Genomic DNA, 6,536 nt, shown 5'->3' on the forward strand with positions numbered 1-6,536 from the left:
AGGAGTCCTGTAGAAAAAAAATAGCATGTTGTCATGTAACTAAAGTCAATGTACACACACAAGGAGACTGAATTACGGTTGCACAGATAACCTTAATTATGGCATTTTCTAATTTGACTGCTTGACTTAGGATCCTTAATCTGCTTCTAATGTAGTTTGTTGCAAGTAATTTCCTAGGTTTATAAAAAAAAGCAAACTGAAAAAACAGAAATTTCATCATGTGGCATCATATTGACCCCCACATGATTAATCAACAGGGTTGGAACATTTAGATTGACCACAGAGACATCTGCCATTTCAGCTAACAGAGAAACCAATAGCAATAGCAGGTTGTCATCTTTTATATGGACAAGCACTAGAGGGGGAGGACACACACACTTTGCCAGTGGGTTTCAAAGATATTTTCTGACAGCAGAGGAATAGTGAGACTCAGGAAACTTGGGTTCCACCCCAGCCTCTGGAGAGGCATATGGTTTAAAAGCCACAGACTCTTCTGCTTTTTTCCCACAAGCTTGACCCCCTTCTAGCCCATCCCCATCAGCCTATCCCTATGGCAGTCCTGTCTCTTTCCTACCCATAGGTTCTTGTCCCAGTCTCATCCTACTAGCCTACTGTGACAGACTGCACCCGCATGTTCACCACTTTTACAAGACTATGATAAATTTTCTACAAAGTATGCCTTGTGAGGTATCATTTAAAAACTTATAATCTACTGATCATTATTGTCCTGGTAAAATGTATGTAGCAACATTGTATGTAAAGATTCTACTCTATGAGATTGCTGAGACATGATCCAAGTTTAGAAAAAACAGCCCAAACCAATTCCTCAGAGGCAAAAGGTTAGCTAGCACCTCAGTCAGGTGTCAACATAGTCAAGTGGACGATTACTGGGCTGAGCAGCTATTCTTTGACAGGAAGAAGGGTGTGAGCAAGCAATTTACATCTTGGCAGACAGACTTGCTGTCGCCTGAATCCCAGCTGGAGATGATTCTCAAAGAAGAGAAATGTTATAAGAAGGAAGACCAGAGGACACAAATCACCTCAGTGGAATGGTAGTTCTCAAAGCAAAGGTAAAAGGTACCCAATAAGAGAGTTAAGGGAACACAGCTATTTAACAGTCCAGATTGTACCCTTGGGAATGTCACACCTACCCAGTCTCCACTCTTCAGGCTTCTCATTAAAGTCTACTTGCCCAGCCAATCCTACTCTCCCTTTCTGGGTTTGCTGTCTGAGTCCCAGTCTTCCCCCAACTCCCAGCCTCTCTCCCTTCCCACACTAGTCCCAGTATCCTTGCCCAGTCAATCTGAGTACCCCTTCCCAGCTCATCTGACCTGCCTCTCCCCACCTCACAATGGTTCCCAGTCCTAGTCTCCCCACACTAGGATCCTCATCCAATCACAGTCTCTCCATATCTCTTTGGCCCAGTCTCTGCCCATCCCATCCCAGTTCTCTCCCTGCACCCTAATTCTTTGTTAGATCTGTCCCTCCTCCCCACACATGGCCCCATTCTCCTCCCTCTGGTTCCTAATCTCAATCTCCTTATCCAGCCAGTCCCAGTATCCCCTCTTTCAGATCCTCGTCTGCTTTCAGTGTTCCCATCACCAGCCAAATTGTCCTATCCACTTTCCCTCACCCACTCGCAATCACAATCTCTACCTCTCCCCCATTGTTACTCATCACAGTCTCCGTACTCAACCAGTTCCAGCCTCCCTCTTGCCAATTCCCAGTCAGAGTTTCTCTTTCTCCTCCATTCCCAGTATCACCAGACTCCTTGTCCCAGTCTACTCCCACCCTCAGTCCAACTCAGTTATTCTGTGGGGGTGACACATAAGAAATCTGCTCAAAGGGAGGAGCTAAGAGAGGCCGGAGCATGCTCAGTGAGAACAGAATCTTCCAAGATTTTAGCTGTTAAAATCAAAGATATCTCCTGAGCATGTGTGAATTGTGATTTTACAAAGGTGTGTACCTTGACCAAATCCAGGCAGATTTCCATGAGGATGGTAACAGACTTAATCATCCCTCATGCAAAGGTGACTCCCCTGTCAGAAATCAAGGCCCTGTTTTAAAGCAAGGTGGCACTAGAGCTATTAAAAAAAAAAGGACGCATGAATATTCTAACATAAGTAAAGCAATGTGTTTTTAAGCTTAGCCTCATTCTCAGAAATGGCTGAACTGTTGTGGCAGATACCTTCCAAAACAATTCCGCCTGAGGCAGGCAATGCATAGAGAAAATTTCAGTCCAAAGTGTTAAAGTTTGGCAAAGTAATATGCAACTGAAAACAGTGTCTCCTAATGGGAATTATTGGGCAACCTTAATAACAGGCGATGCTACCAACCCTGCCTATAATGTTCTGTACAAACACTAACTAATTAATCCTAACAACAATTCCCGTAAGGCAGGCAAGACTTATAATTGCCAGACTTCATAGCCAAACACTAAATAGCTTGACTAAATAAAGACTATGTGGGAGACATGAGCAATATTTACAGACATCTGCAAGGTGTAAATACAATGAAAGAGATAAATTGGTTAAATAAATATAAATATATGGAGATATACCTATCTCATAGAACTGGAAGGGACCTCAAAAAGGTCATTGAGTCCAGCCCCCTGCCTTCACTAGCAGGACCAAGTACTGATTTTTGCCCTAGATCCCTAAGTGGCCCCCTCAAGGATTGAACTCACAATCCTGGGTTTAGCAGGCCAATGCTCAAACCACTGAGCAATTATAAAGGGTATAACTAGGAGAACATGGATAATACTGAGTGGAAAGTGATGTTCTTTCTACCCCTAATCCAACAAAGCCCTTACACACATGTATAAGAGCTTTGCTGGATCAGAGCCTCTGGTCTTACCACATTATCTGGTTTCCATCCAAATGTGAAAATCCACTCCTGAAGGATTTAAATGAAAATCTAGAGCGTAGCTAGGAAATCTTTCCAAACAGTCTCCTGAGGAAAGTGATGGATGCCCCATTGCATAAGCCATATAGACAAAGCTCTGGAGATGTACTGTAAGGGAACAGTCCTGCTGTGTTGAATGTAGGGAGATTGACAAAATGCTCTAACACGACTTCCCCATCTCTAATTTCTATGATATGCTGTTTTTATATAATGCAGTTAGCACGGTTTGAGTCTCTTCTGTATGAGCTACAGAATCTCAGAGGGGAAAAGAAAATGGATCTGTGAACAGGCAGACAGATGACAGAGAGACAGGAGGGCATGGCTAGGATACAATCAGAAGAAGCCTGCAGCCCTGCAGTCGCTGAGGAGCCAGACAGCCTACCTGAAAGGAACAAGACGTCCCAAGAGAGAGGTCAGGGGCAGCAACAGCTGTGGCTGCCGCTCTGAGGGGCTGCTCCCAGTTGGGTGAAACGTGGAGAGCAAGACAAATGAGACTTGCAGTGAGGATTACATGTCGCAAGAATGTTACAACAGCTATGACAGGGAACAAGCCTACCCATAATCAGGTGCTGTGATCTCCAGCATTGCTCTGCCTGACTCAGACCCACTTCCAGGGAGAGCTGTAGAGAGGGGGGAAGGCACAGTCCCAGCCTGGCTCTCACCCATCATTTTTCACAAGAGGATTTTTATTTTAGTTAACTGAATTTGATTTCCCCCATTTTCTCAAAGTAAAAGGGTTTTTAAATCAGGGTTTACAAGAATGGATTAAAATCTAGAATGCAGAGTTTGATGTCTCACCCCTTTGCTAACCCAGTGTGGGCACACCAAACAGCTCTGCCAATGCTCTCCAGTCCTTTGTTGTTCCAGGCCTGGGACTTGGCTCTCAGCTCTGCCAGTGCACCTCAATAGTGGGCACCAACACCCAGACATTACACACTTCAGCCTTGGCATTCTGTTATTCAGCGGCAGAGTATTGCGCTCCGGTATGGGCTCTTTCGTCTCACACAAAGATGATGGACGTACCGTACGACTTAATTCCACCATGCTTATTATTTCAGGCACACTTAAATCTACTCCTCTACCATGGTTACAGGTTCTCTGCAATATTGCTCCGCCCAGTGATTGTAGAGAGGAAAGCATAGCGAAGCTTGTGACAAAAGTAAGTAATATGCCACATCTACTATTAATTAAAGACTTGTTTAATCCACCACATGGTCGTCTGCCCTCAAGTCGCCTGTTGTGGATAAGTTTACCGGTTGAGGTATTTTCAGTAGAGGATGTGTGGCGGGCTTCATGGTCCGCAGAGAAAGTGACAAATAATTATCTTGTCTCAGACCTCACTCAGCTTCAACCCAGGTTTGATTTTCTGCGAAGGCAATGGACCCTTCTCAACCGGTTTTGTACTGGACATGGAATTTGTGTTGCAGCGGAATTTCGATGGCATTGTCAAGACAGTCCACGATGTCAGTGTAGGCAGCCACAAACTATGATACCCATTGTTGAGAACTGCAAAATGACTCAACGTCCTGGAGGTCTTCATGCCTTGAACTTCGTTGATAAAGAATTCTGTGGCTTGGCTTGACCGGATTGCATACGCCAAATAAATAACCTCAACCGTGACACTGGAAAACCTGATATTTCAATCCTAAGGATGTCCCATGGCTCTGCCAACCTGCATTTAGAAATCTGACCTGCAGCACTTCAGTCCTACTGTGCAGCCGCCCCTCCCATTCCCTCCCTTGGCCCGCCTCCTCTTTAGAATTAATATGGGATTCTAGAACAATGCCCTCTCTTTCCCTCTGACAATAGTGCTACTGCAGGCTTGAGTGATTGTTACAGAATATTATAGCATTAGAGTCGGAACAAAACTGTTCCAGAATGTACTTGTATTTTTTTTTCCTGTCTCCAGTCCATCAAGGCCTTTAAGCACATGCATAAGCGCTTCGCTGGATTGGAGCATCTGTGCCTACCCCATTATCTGGTTTCCACCAGGAAGTAAAAAGACACTTTCTAATGATTTGAATGAAAATGAAAATCTAAAGAGAGTAAATTTCCCCATTCATAGCTGTTTCATCAGCTTTACCTCAGGTCAGGAGAACTGGAGGCCTCTCTTCGGAAAGCCCATATGGAGTCTGCAGGGTGCTTTGGGATCCTTTCAGATGGATGGTGCTAGAGAACCCTATTACGTGTGGCTATTAGGAAAGAAATTGTTTCCCTGTCACTAATAGGCTGCTGCTAGCATGGCAACATTTTCAACAAGCACCTTCACATTTGCTTGTTGCCTCAGGGGTGCCCTCATTTTGGTGGGCAAAGGGGAGGGACCCTGGGAAAGCCACTACTCGTACCTGACCTTTGGCCTCCCTCACTATATTACATGGGGGGGAGGGTGATTACTGTAACATTCCCCACCCATGCCCATCCCTCAAGCCTGTGGCTCAGATGCTTCATTGCTGGTGAACAACTTACATTTATATCCAGAGAAAATTATTTCACTTCTTCAGGCTCCCGGCCAGCTATTTGATCACTGCTTGGAAAAGAATCATTGCTTTAAACGTCCAAATCCACACCAAGAAAGTTTTGTCTCCCATTTTAGAGGGCTCCGTGGCTCCTTTTTACTCCCACAGTACGCCGGGGCTGCACACTCCCCAGAGGATGGACCTGCAGGCAAGCGTGGCTTCCACCTTCTGCACTGGAGCAGGTTTGTCAAGAGATTTTATCAGAGCACTTTCACTAAAGCAGAGAGCTCTGTTTAATTACTGTTGAGAATTAATTATTCTGTTTCCATTTCCCAGGGATTTCTTGAGGGCTCTGTCCCAATAACCACTCCTCCCTTTGTAATAAACTTGCTGTACTGCAGGAGTTCATAGATTTTAAAGAGACCATTGTGATAATCAAGTCAGACCTCCTGCATAGCACAGACCAGGGTCAGCAACCTTTCAGAAGTGGTGTGCCGAGTCTTCATTTATTCACTCTAATTTAAGGTTTCACGTGCCAGTCATACATTTTAACATTTTTAGAAGGTCTCTTTCTATAAGTCTATAATATATAACTAAACCATTGTTGTATGTAAAGTAAATAAGGTTTTTAAAATGTTTAAGAAGCTTCATTTAAAATTAAATTAAAATGCAGAGCCCCCCGGACTGGTGGCCAGGACCTGGGCAGGGTGAGTGCCACTGAAAATCAGCTCATATGCTGCCTTTGGCACGCGTGCCATAGGTTGCCTATCCCGGGCATAGACTATAGATCCTCACCCAGTAATTCCTGCATCAAGCCCACAACTTGTCTGAGCTCAAGTGTACCATTTAGAAAGAGATCCCATCTTGATTTAGAAACTTCAAGTGATGGAGAATCAACCATGTCCCTAGGTAAGTTGTTCAAATGGTTTATTAGCCTCACCAGTCAAAAATATGTGCCTTATTTGTAGTCTGAACTTGTCTGCCTGAGCTTCCAACTATTGGATTTTGTTAATGTCTTTTTCTGCTACGTTAAAGAGCCATATTCTATCAGAAATCTCTTCCCCATGTAGGTATTTGCAGACCATGATCAAGTCACCTCTTAACTTTCTCTTGGATAAGCTAAATAGATTCAACTTCATAAGTCTCTCACTATAAGGCATGTTTTGCAGACATAGG

This window comes from Trachemys scripta, chromosome 1, assembly GCF_013100865.1.
Source record: "Trachemys scripta elegans isolate TJP31775 chromosome 1, CAS_Tse_1.0, whole genome shotgun sequence".
NCBI lineage: Eukaryota > Metazoa > Chordata > Testudines > Emydidae > Trachemys > Trachemys scripta.